At 34.7% G+C, this 19,778-nt stretch overlaps 1 protein-coding gene across 1 annotated transcript in view; it reads left to right on the forward strand.

The window, feature by feature from the left end:
- Positions 1–457: 457 nt before the first annotated feature.
- moody (G-protein coupled receptor moody) overlaps positions 458–19,778 on the forward strand; it is a 56,940-nt gene continuing 37,619 nt past the window's right edge. The window contains exon 1 of the mRNA XM_074090216.1: positions 458–766. The gene's annotated coding sequence lies outside the window, so the exon portion shown is untranslated. The remainder of the gene's footprint in view (positions 767–19,778) is intronic.

Consider the following 19,778-nt stretch of genomic DNA (forward strand, 5'->3'; position numbering starts at 1 on the left):
TGATCAAATTATATACAGCAAAAAACACAAGATATTATTCTAGCTCGTAACTAAATAGGGTATATGCATAGTTATATTTTAAGTAATTTAAATAAGTAATTAAACTGTTGTGTAATCAAGTTTATCGAGTAATAACATTTATTTAATACAACATTTGTTTCTATGCGTAATGTTCGATAAGTGACCATCACCACACGGCATCACCTGCAACTTCAAGTGCGTAAGTCAAAACACCATAGGGAAAACCATTAAAATTAAACTTGAACTCAATGCTCGCCGAACGTAAAGATCCAAGTCGTCAGTGTGAATGGAGCGTGACTGCTCGCTAGGAATTATGATCGTTAAAGTCAAGAGGTAGTGTTGAAATTTCGACGTGGGTTTGAATTACTTTGAATGACGCAGCCAGCTGTAGCGTGAGTCACTCCGGTCGTCCCTCCCTTGTATTGTATTGACAATGCCTGCGCGCACGCATTGTGCACTACCGTTCCACCAACTCGTTATGTCAGTGTGACAGCAACCGTCAAAGCAGATGCACGTACGCCGGCCCGACGTATGGCGCCAATTTGAATAAACGAAATACATCGATCGGTTTAAAGTGATTTCAACTTGTGATGACAGATGACATTAAATACATAATACGGATCTTGTTTCTAACCATTCTGTATTATGCGGTGATAAGTGTTATCAAAGAAATTAAGAGATATTTGACAGTGTTCGAATAGTTTGGACAATCGCATTGATCGGATTACAGTTTTGAAAACAAACGGTGAGTAACATAAACTATGATTATTGTGAACTACCCTCTTTTGTTATGTTGTAAGTTATTGTTTTGGCTTGCGCTCTGTAACCTCAAGAAGAAATGATTGATATTTATAATAATACAAGAAATGTGAAGACTTTCGCTTTAACCACAGTGCATTTTTGCCACTGTTGATGCCGTAACTTTAAAAAACAAGCACGGGCATAAGTGGTTTATGATTATGAGCAATACGCCAATAGAAGCTAAAGCATTACTCATAGCAGGATATAACATAGGTACTTAAAGACATAATAACTTGCGTTAGTAACAAATCACAGAATTCCATACCCATTATTTGAAACCACACGTCATTACTTAGAAAAGACATATTGCGGTCAGTGCTAGTTCACTTTTCTGCCCATTTGTCTAAGCCACTCTAAGCTTTACCCGATCTAGTTTGTATTCAATACTAAGGCATTGAAAAATGCTCTCCTTTGCATTTAAATTTGAATATCCAACGAAAAAGGAAAGAACATGAAAAATGCTAGTTTCCCAATATGGTTGATGTTTTGTTAAGGAAAGCTGCCTTCAAGCAGGTAACCTAGTAAGTCCGTAGTTGGAAGAATTATTTTACATATTAATATTTTCCGACTCGTATACGCAGCCAGAAGTATTCACGAGCGCTTTAACTTTAAGAGATATTTTAATAACAACTGGGTAAAATATCAAGTTCTGCCAGTTTCTACTTCAAATATGCTATTTTCTAGGGCTTTGTATCTCAAACCAAAAAAAAAGGAACCTTTATAGGATTACTTACTTCGTCTTTTCGTTTTGTTAAGACCCTTTTTCCCAGAAACGCGTGAAAGTAGGAATCAAGTTGAAATTAATATCAAACTAGCCGTTACCTGCGACTCCGTCCGCGTAGAATTCGTTTATCACTATCCCGCGGGAACTATGCATTTTCCGGGATAAAAACTATCCTTCTCCGGGACTGAAACTATATATGTATACCGAATTTCATTACAATGGTTTAGACGTGATGAAGTAACAAACAAACAAACATACTTACTTACAAACTTTCACATTCATAATATTAGTGTGATAGATAGGTTTACGTCAGTTTGACATGCATTTGACCAGGTTTTTTCTGTAGCAGGGTGAGTATTACTAACAGATAATGATTATGGATTGTTTACCTACTTCCTCCCATTTTAACAGCTCAGGAAATAACACTCAATTAATAATAGAATATTCCTTTAACATCAATAAAAATACAAACAAGTCGTCATTTAAAAAAATTCCGTGAATCAATAAGCTTTTCCGTTTACAACATCACTCTTTTTAAAACTCCCGTATGTATATGTATGAATCTTTATTAGTTAATTTCCTTTCCTACTGCCTTATTTATGTTTGTACCGTCGTATCCCTTTTGATGCTCGTAAATGTCGTACCAAAGAAAAATACATCTGGTGAAACTAATTTCGGATTCTTTTAACTCTTTTGGTGGCCACGGCGTGAAAGGAAAGTTAATTTAGTTTTGTATGTTTCGCGTAGATTTAGTTTCTACTTACAAGGATATTACTTACTTACTAGGTGCCCTATAAGTACTTCTCATTTTACTGCTCTCTGGTTGGTAAATGAAATTGGTTAAACCATCATCAGACAGAAGAGTCCACTGTTAAACACACCATAGAACGCCACAATGAACAACCGCTCGCCACTTACATCCTCCAGTTACCCACAACTCGCGACGTCGTTGGTCCACCTAATGGGAGGCCTGCCGACGTCGGTCCGTTCGTAGCCACTTGAAGACCTTTCTCCGTCAACCGTCATCTATTCTTCTTTCTCTGAATTCTTCCCCTTTTATCTCTGAAGTGCGTGCACTAATAGTATTCGTTTCCGAATGCAGAATTTATTGAAATAACACGGATACGCAAAAAAGTGCAGCTACTACGCCACCAATTGCATCCGAATGCCGCACGAAAATCCATTTCCAATTTAAGTCCTAGAACCGAAATATCACCGAAACCACCCGAAAGTCTAATTTAGCGCCGAAATTTGGCAAAACGGAATGTTCGGAACCTAGTTGGAAGTAACAGCTAGTAGTGGTAACTAGAAATTATATAATGATACGGCTTTGTTAACATGTTCTTATTTGTTCAGGTGCAAGGTTATCCAGGTTACCTACATTTCTAGACCACTTTTCCGCATATGACTATGACTGGATTATTATACTAAGTGACTAGGACAATAAGTAGGTGCAATATGAATGATAAAGAATGGAATGGAAAGTGGTCTATATTAGGCGTACCAGTTAATTTATTTTCTTTTTTCTCATGTACAGTCGAAGAAATTGAATCACGCACCAGGTTGAAACCTTTTCATAATAAATTTCGCTATGATTTCTTTGGCCAATGTATGGGATGTCAACATGAGATTAAGTAGCCCTCTGGTATGCGATTCAATTTCCTAGCCTAGACTGTACACTATACAAATGAAGAAACATAGGTACAATTAACAAACATTGAGATGCAAGTACAAAGACAAACTTGTTCCTCTAAGGGATTTTTACCTGTCAACCTTTGAGTAGATCAGAGGAGCATTCAGTTTGGACCGGCAAAGAATAATTAAATATCAGAAGTAGTGTATGTTTTTCCTATCAATTGGTGAATTTTTTAAATGTAAGTAAGTATCTATCTTTTAAATACGCCGAAAGAGAGACGAATATTTTATACAAGAGAGACGAAGATTTAGAAGAAACTGACCAGTGTAATTAGTGACCTCAGGGCCGTCTTTCACTTATTAGAGGCTTGGGCACATTAGGATATATTTAGCTATCGGTTATCGTTTGGTAATGCAATAAGGGCTAGGGGACCCCAATCCATCGCGGGGCCCTGGGCATGTGCCCAGTGTGCCCAGTGGGGAAGAGGGGCCTGTCTATGTCACGTCACCTATGTTAAGAGCAGATAAGACCAAAGGCGTACTTCACTAGTAAGAGCTGAGAGGTGACTTCAGTAAGAGCATTGAGCCTATTCGCTTGATCCTTGAATAGTCCCAGGAAAAATAGAGGAAAAGTTCGCGCATTATCAAAGATAAATTTAAAGCCCTTTGTGGCTATGAAACCTAACAAAACCTTATCTCCGCAACATGAAATCTTCCTACACTAAACATATTAGGTACGAGCCGTTACTCGCGACTCTGTTCGCGTAGAATTCGATTTTCACTATCCCGCGGGAACTATGCAATTTTCCGGGATAAAAACTACTCTATGTCCTTCTCCGGGAGGCGAACTATCTGTATACCGAATTCCATCTAAATCGGATCAGCGGTTTAGACGTGATGAAGTAACAAACAAACGGACTTACAAACTCTCGCATTTATAATAGTCATCATCATCCCAACCTATATACGTCCCACTGCCTCCTCTCAGAACGAGAGGGCTTGGGCCATAGTTCCCACGCGGGCCCAGTGCGGATTGGGAACTTCGCACGAACCATTGAATCGCTTCGCAGGTTTGTGCAGGTTTCCTCACGATGTTTTCCTTCACCTCAAAGCTCGTGGTAAATTTCAAAATGTAATTCCGCACATGAATTTCGAAAAACTCAGAGGTGCGAGCCGGGGTTCGAACCCACGACCCTCTGCTTGAGAGGCGATAGGTCAAACCACGAGGCCACCACGGCTACATTTACATTTATAATAGTAGTGAAATCTAATTATTGCATAATCACTATTAAATGGGTCATAATAGGCAGAATATTATCTGGAATTTCCTCGCTTTGTGTCTCCACAAGGCAAACTCATAAATTTCGGCTCTCATATGGTCGTCGTATCTTTACGGTCCACCCTTTTACGCCCGAAAGTAATAGATGCCATTGTTTTAAATGTTTGACTTATCGGTCTGCATATTGTCAAGGAAAATTTATACCTATATGTATATATTTACCTGTTTAAATGACGAGTTTCATGGATACGTGATTTTGAAAAATGTTGAGAATCTGAATAATTATAAATACTCAAATAAATATCATGGGACGTATTGACACCAATTGACCTAGTTCCAAACTAAGCAAAGCTTGTACTATGGGTACTAGACAACGGATAAACATATTTACGTGTATATAGATAAATTTAATATGTTTAAGTATCCTAAAACATTCAAGACCCGAGAACAAACATTCGTATTATTCACACAAATATCTGCCCCGGCAGGAGTCGAACCCAGTCTTTAAGCTTCGTAGTCAGGTTCTTTAACCACTTGGCTATCCGGTCGTCAATTATGAAACTTACTCACACAATATCAGAAGAATCTGTTAAAAAATGGACTTGTAAATTACAACAGCCCGATAGATATCTGCTGGACAGGTAAGTACGTAAGCATTTTTGCCCAGCGCTTCACGCTCGCTCAGTCTGTATAGGCAATGCCACCAGAGTTGAGTCACGCACACAAGAACATATCATGTAATTAAAGCGGGATTTTGACATTCACTCGTTCATTTCATTCATTCTGCTTTTATGCAATCAGCTGTGTGTAATTCATCGTTCACTTCAACTCTTAAAATTGTGGCACTAATTATAGAACTGTTTTTAAAACCAGATTTTACTAAATATTTGCGAATAGCTTTAACCTTTCGTATGCCCTAAGCACTTTTTTACTTCCACACAAAATTCTATCCACAATTTTGTCGTTATCTTATCAATGAAATGCTTGCTGAGGAACCAAATCTAGATCTGGCTTCTTATCATCACCAGATTTTATGTAGTATAAAAGTCATTTATTTTTCGAAAGTACTCCGTTTCACTTCAGAGCACTCTTTCTATTGCAACACAAAGGGCAGAGACAAAGCGGAAACGATTTTAAAAAACTGCAAACAATCTCGGATTTTGTGATTTTCCCTTTGAGCTTGCTCCAGTCGCAATCATACTCGTTATTTTCCCGAAATCGCCTCGATGACTCCGACCCACAGGATTACAGCTTATTTTTCCTAATTGACAGTTGTTAGGGACTTGTGTTTCTGCGTAGAGTTGTGTAAAAGCTTTTAAATCTTCCGACATATTTCCATAACCTTTATAAAAATTCTGCAGGGTTTTTACCTGGACTATCATAAATTAGATGTTAGGTATTTTTTTATAATAGCCCAATAATGCCAATCCACATTATGCTCATTTACATTATGCGTTTTCAGTTATGCGAATTAATAATTACGCGAAATAACGTTATGCCAATTTCAACTAGGATAATTAATTTATGCGAATTAATATACCTAGACCCGATATTTTACGTTATTCGATAAACATTGTTATAGGTAGATAAATAAAATTCTTCACTTTGATAAGGTTCCATGGTAACCCAGGGATCAAATTGGTCTCAAAATTAATCCGAAATATTCTCAACAGATGGTTGGGTTAGTTTAATTGAACACTCATATAAATATTTCACAAGTTTTTTTTGTTGACGTTCAAAAAAATTCAAATGCTGGACGAGGTTCAAAGCGTAGGTATGGCGCAAAGGCTCATTTCAAATTCAATCTAAATTTTCTGATACAATTTAAGTCACCAGCAGTTACTCTTAGTATGATTATAAATAAAATATTCTAATGCTAAACTGTAATGAAAATTGACATTTCGAAGTACTTACTAATGCTAATTGGAACTATGCAAAATTAATTAACGTTAATTGATTTCTGAGGTTCCTTTGACACGTTGAAGCAATACGCGTAAGTCAATTTACTTGTGCGCTTGCGAAGCTAAACACAATACAATACCTAAATGCAATACTTCTTCATTGAACACCAATACATAGTAGAGGTAGCAGTAGGAACATACATAAAGAACATGTATATAGAGATTTTCCAAGGTAACAAGGTAAGCAATAGACAGAAGTAAGGAGTAGATTTTAGCAGGTGGTGCAATTTGCAGTAGTCAAATCAAGGCAATTTTCTTTAGTTATGATCTTACGGTTTAAAATACCACTATCATAAATAAATTATTCCATCGACAAATAGTCCGTGCCATGCCTGGTTTTAGATTAGGACGTACTCGCCTCTTCCCGTGGGTGTCGTATAATGTGACTAAAGAGGGCTGATGCGTGGCAGTGGGCAGCAGCGCTCTCTATTGTACCTTTCCGGGACTCTAGTACTGTGCAGCATCAATAAAAAAATAATGTGATTGTATGTTTTCAATAACTTTAATGCAATAGGTACATTTAATATAATTAATATAATATAATGTTATTTTTGACATTGTTAATTATTAAGAAACTGACATAGTATATTTTTCCTTGTATTTGTTTTTTTTTGACATATGATATTTGATAGCTATTGCAACTCTTAATATTGGGTAATTTTGTAACACTAACAAAATAAAAACATAAATATTGTACACCATGCATGTGGTAGATTACGGTCATGTTCTGAATTATCAATTTAACTATATTTTGTACCCGTTATCACAATAAATATATTATGATTATGATTATGATTATGATTATGATTATGATTATGTGGTATGGGAACACTATTTTCACAAGAAAGTCGTCATGATGGTTCCCTTCATTAAATCGACGACCACGACCACCCTGTCAAGAGTGTAGCAACTTAGAATAGATCGTCAACTAAGTAATTGGCAACTTAAGTAATTAAAGCGAAAGTAACTGTGTCTTTCTGCCTGTTACGTTTTCTCGCTTAAACCGCTGAACCGATTCAGATGAAATTTGGTGTGAATATCTGTAGTTTTGAGTCTTTGGAAAGGTCATAGATCTCGTAAAAAAAAACATGAATTTTTAGGCATACAATAGTTACGTGTTTATTTTGTTTTTATATTCGAAAAAAATAGAAGTGGTGTATTCTTTCTACGCCATTTCAAAGAATTTGCATTAAGTAGGAGTATTTTCCAACAGGTTGGTTGACATGGTGCAATACGTAGTATACTTGACATGTATGGCTGAGAGATGCAGCTTCGGATCCATACTCTGTAAAAAATACTTAGTTAAACACTTGTTTATTAATATGCGAAGAAGTCTTTGTTTATTTGGTCCTTTAGCATCGTCCTGCGCACGCAATTCTCTCTAATGTACCTTTAAAATTAGCAAAGCCACGTGTAGGAATGTAAAGTAGTCCTTAAACGAGACACCTCATTGAACAACACTGCTATTTGTGCCACAGGCTATAAACGATGCAGACCGTCTGGGGACCACTTTACTTACAGAATTGCTTTCAAAAACATAAAAATGTTAATTCGATAAAATGTTACTTAAATAAAGATACCTACGATAATTTTCGTAATTAATGAAATAATTCAAATAACTAAATTTAAATAATAATCTTTGATTGATTGTGCTCATATTATTTTGTTTGAGTAGCTGAATTGCAAGAGCTCTCCAAGCTTTCCTTGACAAGGAACCACGGGTTGGTTCGAAACATAATATATCAAGCGTACCTCGGCTATTGATACGAGAGTCGCACGTGTATTTTATATTTTAATAATACGGTATTTGACAACTCCTGAATTTGCCATGTTTTATATATTTGTTTGGCGAAGAGAAAACTAAAATCGGCCGAAAATCGGATTTATAGTGATTTTTTGAAAAATGTATTTTTCAAATGCTTCTCTCTATGCAGCAAGTTTGGCGCCACATGCCGCCAGTATGTCTTTCTCTGTCTCATCTTGGATTTCAAACCTTTATAACATTTTGTAAAGTTAGCTTAAAAATTGTTTCTCTATTCGATACAGGCATTGTGAAGTTTTCATTTATAAAATATATAAAAAATAGTCAAATACCGTATTATGTCTGTATCTCATGGTAGTTTCAAATATGAGTACGAAATTATCGTAAAAATACTAATAATTATCCCGTTCAACTTTGCTTTGGACGTGACTGTTTTGCAACTTTATCTATACGAGTAGGTAGGTACCTACTTTAGATTGAGAATACGACATAACGTATTTATACTATTGCAGCCAACCTTATGGGCACTCTTCCGCAAGGAAAATACATAGGTAATTGTTTTATATAGTTGGGTTACTTTTAAGAAATTATTTACTTCAATTATACCTTCTACTTACGTGACAAATAAGCTAGGGACACACTTATCCCACGCACGCAACGTATGCAATGCATTATGAAATCTGGACCTGATATTTGTATGTTTAGAAACATACAGCCATTCGTTTGCCATCCAGTCGTATAAAAAAAAAAAAAAAAATACTTGTCATACGTAGCATTGCGTATTATGACAAATATTTTTCTAAGCATACAAAAATCAGGGTCCAGATTTCATTATGCATTGCAAACGTTGCGTGCGTGGGTGTGTGCTTTAACGTCATTTGTCGATTACGCTTAACGTCATTTGTCGATTACGCATGTATTTGCTCCCCTTTTCTAGAAGCACAGCGCCAGGCTCTTCTTGGATATAGTTATAGGCTGGAATGAAACTATATTTATTTAAGACTTATCAGTAGCATTGAGACCCAGACAGCATCCAGTCAAAGGCCAGTGCCCAAGTGATACGTTTGGCTAATTATGACAAATAACGTGTTATTTACGGGCAACGATAACGGTTAGTGTTAACTTGACTTATTGTTTTATCTTCCTCAATAATTATAGTCCACACAATGTTTTAGATACTAGATTCTGATTTACACAACGTGCTGAACTGTGCTGACAAAGTGAAGATAGAATTATAATACAAAGTGTTAACTATTAAACTGACGATCTCAAATATTATTACCTATTTAATGCATTATACTTAAAAAAATAGGTACTAACTATTTCAAAAAATTATCGGACGTTTAGCTAGGGTCTGTAATTCTACTTGATTTCTAATTCTATACACGTAATGTGTGCTTGTCAGTCGAGGTTGGCCATTTTTGGAAAATCATTCAAAATCTAATGACAGAAAAACAGCCAGTATTAAACTACCCATCTAAATAGTATGCAAAGTCGCTAAAACATTTAATTAATGCATGTTGCATTCGTAACTTTTAGACTGGGCACAACAAAAAAATAGATTTAAAACACACACGTAACTTGATTTAAAATGTGTAATCAATTCTAATCTCGACTTTAAGCAAACTACTTTCAGGATTTCAGTTATTTAATTAACACGTTGTATAATTATTATAAACATAATTTAAGTAGGTAGGTACGTAACCTCCAACCAACCCATTCCAAAATATTATTCACTTACAAAAAATAGTGCGATTATCCCGTTCTTCTTGATTGGTCAACGAACTTAACTTAATTATTATGTATTTGCTTATGACGAGCCTTATTCATTTACAAGAGCCTCAAATCGCTTACATTAATTTATTGTAAAATCTAAAGCCTATTCAGCGAATGAAACTCACTTCTTACCCATAAAAACGTTCAAACCTTTTCTAAGTTCTACAATTTGTCAGAAGGATATTAATTTATGATCTATTATGGTCCGTAAGCACATTTCTTGCTCAATTAACGCACCAGTTCATTCGATGGTCCTTTGATGTAGTAAATTTTGAGTAATGAATTATCTCTCATCAATTACTCAATAAAAATTTCTTTAACATGATCATGCACTAAGTACGCTTGAGGTAATTACAGGATTTACAGGAAAAAAATTATCTTAATAATGTAACTATTTTTGTTATCATTACTTTTCAATAATGGACAGGACAAAGGTTTTACATTTAGCAAAAATAATGTTAAATGTACAAAAGTAATTACTTAACATACTAATCAAAATTGCGTTATTGGAAATCAATAATGAATTTGCTAATTAAGTGGTCCAGAATCAAGTATTTGTCTCTACGTAATATTCTTAAAGGTATAGTATCTTATTTTTGTTGGTATCTCTAATTTCGCGTTACTTATTATTTCTTTTGTTTCTTTAGATATAATAATAATTTTAGCAAAATAGCCAGGCACAGTTTAAGAAATTAATTTTGCGTGTGATATTATTAAAACCTAATAAAGTTAAATTATGTTCGTAAGATCATAATATAATAACACCAACATACAATTGTGATACTGCCTTAATTAATGTTTTGATAACATCGAACTAAAATGAATTATTATGCAAAATTAATTGTTAGACTTCGCTTTCGCTAGTTAATAACAGAAATTATTAATTACTGAGTATTCAATTTAATAATAGGAAATCGCTATAAATACAGTGTTGGAAGTATTTTGGGGCTGGATATCCGTTGTATCGAAAACAGCAGTGGCCTTTGCCGGTGTGTTCCGGTTTTTTGTATGTACACTATTTGAAAACTAATGGAGCGGTACCGCATTGTTGTAAATATACAATTAGAAGTACTTTGATTGTATCATAGCTTGATGTACTGTCCGTGTACCAAATTACTAGAATTGAGAGGATACAATAAATAATGTATGTAGTTAGAGATAGGAATTAGACCTTGAAGATGATTTTGCATTTCCGACGATTGGCTTCTGTGATATTTTTAAAATTTCAGATTTTTCTTAATTATCCATTGTGAACAGCTAGTTAATGAATAATGAAAATATCGATGTCTTCGATATTTTAATTAGAATAAAGTTTTGGCTGTACACTAAAAAAAAAAATACAATTTATTAAATGACTCTCCTAAAGTAAGCACTATAAAGAGCCTATTTTCCTTCTGTCCATTCCCATATTGAACAGACTGTAGGGTTTAAGAAATATGAATAAATGGACTAGAACTCAAAAGAAAATGATGCATAGCTATAAAAATGTCTTGTAGCACCATGAAAGTGATAGTAACATTATGAAAGTGCACAATGCAGCATGAATCCGTGAATCTGATTGGCTAACTGTCAACATCGGCCAATCGATGCATACCATACTTAATCGTCAGCGTAGTAATTGTTATGAAGTTATGTCCGAAGTAAGTACAGTCGAGGGCATGAATATCTGTACAGCCATAGCGCCAAATATGTATATGTATTCATCGACCTTATGATAGCAACATAAAGGTGTATACATATTTTTGACGTCTTGGTAATGTACATATATATATGCGCTTGACAGTACAAGCGTTTCCGCGATATTTCCATACCTTTACGTCACGTACTCACAAGAAGCGTATCGCTGGCAAACATTAATACATAACAGTCGTGCCAATACCTTACAAATATTTATTATTAGTCCCGCTATCAACGCAGGAACTGTGTGGTCTTTATCTCTAACCGTCCTTTTAAACCATGTTATAAATTTACAGTACGAGCATTGATATCAAACACTGTCTCAGTTTGTAAAACAACACGTTCTTTAAAGAAAACAAGCGAGTATCGAACGAAACCGTTGTCAGAATGTTACAAAAGTTTCTTTGAAACACATTTATGTATAGAGTTCAAAAGTCATACTTAACTTTTAAGAAATTTGTGGCATTTATTTGAAAATGTTTTCCTGTTTAGTCAAATTAAGGCGTCGTCGTCGATGTTAAAGTATTAGGCTATTATTAACTAACATACACAAAAATAATATACATAATATTTTTAAAGTTGTACCTAGTCTAATGATTTTATTCAAGCAAATGATCAAGGTTTCAAACCCGAGCTCGCAATTCTGAATTTTTCGACAATCTTGTGCTGAATACGGCAAATCTATATCTAACAATCTACACTTCCGTATCCATCGTATCCATTTGTACAGTCGAGTTCATAAACTTGTGAGCAAAAATTGGATCAAAAATATCTGAACGTACGCTTCTACGCCATTAACAATAGAGTCGTGTTCAGATATTTTTAATCAAATCTTTGCTCACAAGTTTATGAACTCGATTGTACATACATTACTCACCATCTTTACGGTGAAAGAAAATATTCTCAAAATACTCGCACACACCCGCAAAGCAATTCAATGATATACCTAGTGCCATTCACGAAGGCGCATGGTTTTGTCAAAATGAGACATTAATGACATTGTAATAAGAACCTACCTATATGTCTCAATCTGTATTAGGCTTGCGAAGGAACTGCAGCCTTATCCCTTTCATTCTGAAAGGAAGTCTGTGCAACAATGAAACATGTAAAAGCCGGAGATGATGAAAATAGTTATTTGTGTCACAAGGGAGCAAAATTGTGTATTTACGGCGAGGGCGTACATTGAATCCAGAATGTAGCGACGGATTCTATAATAGAATTCTGAGCGTAGCGAGGGATCCAAGTGTTTACGCCCAAGATGAAAATAATTTTGCTCCCGAGTGGCTCATACAACTTTTTACACCGAGCATTAAGAAACTTGAAAAAAAAACTAAATATTATTAAAGAACAACCAGCATTGAAAATGACGTGGCTTTACAATTATCAACTTCAAAAAATATAATTTGCAATAAAACACTTAGAAAAGCCTTGAACAGAAAAGTTGCACTTTGCACCCTCTCGTCAGGGAGGAAAAGTTACTTTTCTGAAGGAGAGGTGTGAAAGTTTTTTTTCCAATGTATATTCATATTCCTACACTTAAAACATTCCTCAGCCAAAACTTCCCAAGGGTCAACTATCTCTGTATACAACTAATCCTTAAATAATTATTAAACGGGTAAGGTAAACGAGTGGTCAACTAATAGGTAAGTGCCCGCATAAGCGGGTAAATATCTCAATTAGGTTTTATTGTCATTATCATTACGCCCCTTATAGGCCTTTAGGGGTCGGATTAGGTACGCGGCACCCTTGATATTCGAATATTCGACTATTTGGTCACTTATCAAAGGGCGTTAGTGTTAGAATAATAAAGATTAATGGGTAATAATTCGCGGATGAAACTGCGAGTGACAAAACTTTGGGGTAAGAAAATGGAACGGTTATTCCTGTACCTAATGTCGTGTAAGGGCGTTTTCACTAAAAACGTGTACCCACAGCAAAAACGACAACTTAAAAATTAAATGCTTGTTTTGGACAAAGCTAGCTTTGTAAGTAAAGCGTACACTAAAAATTTATTGAAATTCTATTTATTGTCATAGAATTTCGCTTACTCTTTGAATTATAGACTAATTCGACTGTCATTGTAGTAAATACTTGTCAGTCTTGTGACGATTTAAATATTTTTTTACTGTTATAATTATTGAAGTATTTAATAATATTTTACGTTTGTATTATAGTTAAATTTAAAAACTTCTAGAAAAATACAACTGAATCAGAAAACGCACAAGCTAAACTAATAAAACTAGGGACTGGAGATTTGGCAAACTGATGTAAATCTGATAACAATTACAATAATTCAGCAGTGACATCCTGCTCATCCTTGCCAGGATCGCCTCCGTAGAAGGAAACTCCTCAAAAGTCTCCTTTGCACCACATATCTCAGCTTGTTTGTTTTCTTATTTGGTCACTTAAGCAAAAACAAAACAAAACAAAAGTAGTTTCGTTCTAATTTACAAACAACACACTGAAACCAAATAAAACTTTGCGGCTATAATGGGAGCAGCTATTTTGATGCTTATAATTAGTTTTCGTTCATATTCAATGTAACAAAATAAAATCACATTAATTTTAAGTTTTGTATGAGAAATGGAAATTCGTTATTGTTTTTTCCATTATATTTTATTTTAACCAAACCTAATTATAAGCATCGTAATGGCTGCTCCCATTATAGTTGCAAAGTTGGGTTTTGATCTGTAGTGCTGCTTGTAAATTAGAACGAAACTACGTTTGTATGGGGACTCGAGCGTACTAGGGACTCTAAATCACTAAGTCTAAAGACACAAAGGCAGGTTTTCATGATCTAAATGAAGCCCCCTGGGCAACTATGATGTAATTATTGGGAATCACCATGAATTTAGCAAAACCGTAAAACTTGAACATGAATGTCCAATTTTTCAGATTTAGAGTGGGTTTTACTGAATAGGTTAGGTACTACAGAAACCCTCAAATTCATTTCCAGAAATTAATTTAGGTTTTTATTATTTTAACGTTAATATACGTTGAAGTCAAAATCTAATACCCTTTCTTAGAAACTTGTTTACGCGAAATACCTTCTATATCGTGAAATGACAATTATGTACATTTAATCTGTTTTGATACTTGACTTGCTTTGTTAATTGTTGTTAGGCAATAGGCAAAAGGTCGGTGACCTTAGTCGGCCGAAGCGGTATATTTTCAGAGCAAATTAATGAATGCTTTGATTGTCCTGCGTAAGTCCTTGGGAAAAATCTACAGTGGGAATACGACTCCGCTGATTTATACCGAATCCCTTTTAATTTATACCTTTGAATGAATCTATTTCAAAAGTCTTACGATAATGCGAGTCAAATTTATATAAAACTTGCCTGTTGCCCGCGACTCCGTTCGCGTAGAAGTCGTTTATCGCTATCCCGCGGGAACTTTGCAATTTTCCGGGATAAAAACTATCCTATTTCATTCCCGGGGACTCAACTATCAGCATACTGATAAATTGGTTCAGCGGTTTAGACGTGATGAGGTAACAAACAATCAAACAGACTTACAAACTTTCATACTTAGAATATTTGTGGGATTCAAAGATTGTCTCGAGGAAATTAATCATCAAATTAGGACACTGGAAAAAACCGGCCGAGTGAGAAATTCTGACCATACCTACTTAGCTTGAACAAAAGACTCAGTTACTTGATAGAAACTACCAAATAATTTTAACTTTTTGGCCAAATCGAAAACAAACTATAGTTTCAAACACTACTTATCTGGTGTTATTTTAACTAGACACCTCTACAACGTGTGAGATCCATAAGAACATAAATTTTAATTAACGATAGCTTTAACAATTGAGAACCGTTTTATCGAAAAATTTAACAGTTTACCTTTATTTGGAGTTATTATTTTGTTTATTTTCTCGAGCAGCAATATAATAGAAATATTTAGACATATTAGATACACATAAAAATTAGTGATGGGCCGAATGTGGTTTTAACCGAATACGAACTTCGGCCTAACATTCGATATTAAATTTAAATTCGGACGAATATCGGCCGAACTTCGGTTCAATAACCTGCCTCTAGTGAATTTTAAATACAAGTAGACAGATAAGAAAATATTGTTAAATTTGATTGTTGAATGTTTCTCAATGTTAAGTTTGTGAAATTTGTGAACCAATTTTTTTTTAATTCAATTTACGAATTTTAATCAAGGTGTTTATTAAAAGAAAAGGTTTATTTAATTTTTGTTGCTTATTTTACTGATATGAGAGACATGCTTTCTACTAATTTCAGTAAAAATAGTACAAGTAATAGGTTATTTTATTCTAGTGCCGAATGTTCGGCATTTAAACCGAATTTCGGTCGAATACCGAAGTTTGGCTCAAGCTGCCGAAATTCGGTTAAACCGAATGTAAAACGAATTTCGGCCCATATCTAATAAAAATACATTAGATGGAAAGAATAAAAAAAATAACATGGAATAGTATAGAGTGGGCCCCACTCAGCATAATCACAAACAAAGCGGGCAAGCCGCAAAGCTGTTTTTCAGTGGGACCCATTAATCAAACTCTCCCGATAAACAAAGTATACTTGCTGCAAAACTCTTTTTTTCCATTCCTTTTTCCAATAACAAATTTAACACATAAAGCACTTCCCATAGTTCCCATTCATTGTTTATTTACAGTTTGCCATATTTCCTACATAAGCAACAATGTCACGCCACGTTCTTCATAATAAACTACCCATGAAGCCTCGTGGGGGAACCTTTATGGCTTGACCTACATGCGTGAGTTCCCTAAGGAGTTACATAGAATCTTAGAACAGTATTCAGATGCTCAAAGTCCCATACGTCTGGCTGGATTGATGAATTTTAATGAGCATTTGACATTCCTAGCTTGCTTAATTAACTGAATTACACTTTGCTAGGAGTTGCAGTAACAGAGAAGTGACTACACCTACTCGTACGTTCAACTAAGTATTTATTTTTGTTAATAAGTAGGTATGTTTTGTGGTGATTCAAGTTGACCTGACGGTAAGTAAAAACCACCCATGGATACCCGCAAAACCAGAGGATTACGGCTGCGTTGCCAGTCTAACTAAGATAGAAATATCTTATGTGCTTGGAATTTCGGCTTGTTGAAACACAGCATCGAAAACACTGTTGTTTGGATTATAGCGCAATTATTTGGTTGCAATTCGTCTGATTAAAGTTTAACCTAAAGACAAGTATTGGTATTGTATGGCTAACAAATCTACATATTGTAGCAATCGTACATTGGGCAATAATCATTGATTCTCAACAGCATTAAAAGTTAAAATACTCCTAGTTGAAAGCCCGTAGGTATAGCTAGTAAATATAAAATATGTAGCTGGTTTACAATTTACTATTTATTCTTTCTAACACCATTTTATACTTTGTTTTATACCATGTTATACAATACCCCAGCTGCGTACAATATAGACCAAGGGGTCTACATTGCCAGAAGAAGATAATATAATTTTGTACGATTTGTACTTCGATATTACTATTACGTTATGTAAATTCTAACTACCTTGATTGTCTAGGTTGTTGATGAGACTCGATTGGAATTATAATGGGTCTGCGATGCCACAAATCAAGGTAGACATTCCTTCTTGACTTCCTATAAGTACAGCCACACCATGAACGATATGCATACTTACTTACTTTAATTCTTACGGCTTTAGATTATAAATCGCAAAACCAAATTGATATATCTCGTTCTTTCCATCTAATTGTTTTAAACGAATGCGAAAAGATTTTACAGAAATAGAAATGAATTGCCGTATTTGCCGTATAAGAAAGATTAGGACGATTTGGCCAAATTATAAAAAGATAAAAAAACACTATAAACTAAAATGATAGCATTAAAAGTAGAACATACTTTGATGTTCACTAACTTCTATTGCAACGCAGCTGTAAAGTGTAATTGCGAGTTCAAGGGGTCTTCAATTGACTCTAATTATGAAGACGATCGCGTTTAAAACTACACAATTTTGCAGCATTAAAACCAGTTTGGTGGACATCAAACAAAAGAGGTAAATTACGTAGTAAATGAAATGAATTGGTGGCATACTTATGACAAAGTTATTGTAACAACCCACAAAAAAACATGCCATTCTGATTGATGACATGTTATTACTGATCTAAGAATAGACAGTACCGATCAATCTGTAGTTAAGGACACAAAATAAGTTCACAACTTGGTAAAAATGTACTCCGGCACAAACTTTTGCGGTGCGCATATCAGCAAAATAATGATTGATAAGACGATAATATTGTTGTAAATGGATTTCTTGTAAGTTTAGACACTGACGAAACGGCTTGTGTCTTCGATTTATGTTAACATATAGAATGAGTCAGATATTTACTTATTTCGTAAAGTTAATACGAATTCGATAAGTGTTCGATTTATAAGAAATATTGGATTCAATTCTAGATCAAATATGAGGTTAGAGAGCTGGATTTCTCACATTGAATAAATCCCCATTAAATAGAAAGCAATATCGCGATATCGCCATAATAACGGTTTTGAATGACTCGAATAAAGTCTATGTTCATTCTGACATTTCAGTTTAATATCTTAATATACTTATTAACGGCTGCCGTTGTCTAAATCGAAAACATGAAACGATCTTCTGAAGTTAGGTATCCCTGGATGATAGTTTGTTAGCCTAAAAATAGCCTTCGCGACAATTAACTCCCACATAGCTTTCGTAGGAGGATCTGGATTTGAAAGTTACAATTTTGTTTATTCTATTCGTTGTTTGAAATGGGCAAACAAGACTAATTGGTTCAATTCATGCATCAATTTATTGATACATATATAATATAAGTAAATACTTATATATGTATCAATAAACTGATATTATCAATATATATTGATATAAATCAGAATTAAAACAAAAATATCACACCAAAATACTTCCATTCCCGAAGAAAAATCATCCTATTACCTACCTACTTACCTACCTGTCCCTCTATCTGTCTCTGTTACAGGGCTGTATTTTAAATACCATAGTAGATCGACAGATACACACAACAAATAACATAAAAAAATGAAATTAAAAATTAAGAAGGTCCCCGTAACCAACACAAAAATATTATCCCAGATTGTATACGATTCATTTAGAAGCAGGGCTCTGCTAATACTGGATTATTACTAACTTAGCTGCACAAAATAGTTCAAAATAAGACTTTTTAAATTGTACATTGCGTTTGAAGAAAAATCTAATTTTGCGACAATTTTTCTGGAAGAAATCAAGCTTTTTCTCCGGACTTTACCACCACACCACACCACACTACACCACCACACCACACACAGCATACCTATTGTGCTGTCATAGCACACAGTCCAATACCTCGACACACTTCATAGCGTACTGGCCACGTCAGTCATGTTTTTGTTAATCAATTTCATAGATCCGGTAGTGCTCTAATAATCCGGTGTTTCCACATCGCTAATCCTATTCGAGATGCGGACGGCATTCTCGACGTCTCAAACCAGTTTTGTTGCCGTTATCAAACTCACTACTTCAACTTTCTCATACGTAAGTCACAAGCAAAGGATGAAAGGAAACTTGGCGGAGCTGCAAATTAAAGTTTGCAAATGTCAGGAGGAAATCACCTGGATGTCTACAGTCTATTGTGACCCTTGCGACGTTGTTGTTAAAGGTGTGTTATTTTATCGATTTCGCGGGTGGTTTATTTGTAAATGCGGTGTTCCGGTGACGTTACTTTAGGATAATAGCTTCGCTGAAGATTGATGTGGTCTTGAATGGCGTGAGAGCTTCGGTAAACGAGTAAGACCTCATTGGGAAAATTACTCTAATCTGAATACTGTAGATTCTGTCTTTCAATTTAATCTCTTTCATTTTCATCATCATTTCGCGCCTTCAAAATTAAACTGAAATAATTCAATAATATAAATAATATATATTTTTTTATTTTGTTGTAGTTTATTTTAGAAATGTGAATATTTCGAATTCTTTCAGCCTCTCTCTCAATTCTTTTCTTTTAAGGGTGCAATTTGTTTGATATTAGAACGATTTATCATTATTTAAAAAGCTTTTATTTAACTTATTACAATATATAGGTACAGAGTGATACAAAATTAATGTTCCAAGCTCAGTTAATACTGGATATCGTAATATATTAACT

This window comes from Choristoneura fumiferana, chromosome 7, assembly GCF_025370935.1.
Source record: "Choristoneura fumiferana chromosome 7, NRCan_CFum_1, whole genome shotgun sequence".
Lineage (NCBI taxonomy): Eukaryota > Metazoa > Arthropoda > Insecta > Lepidoptera > Tortricidae > Choristoneura > Choristoneura fumiferana.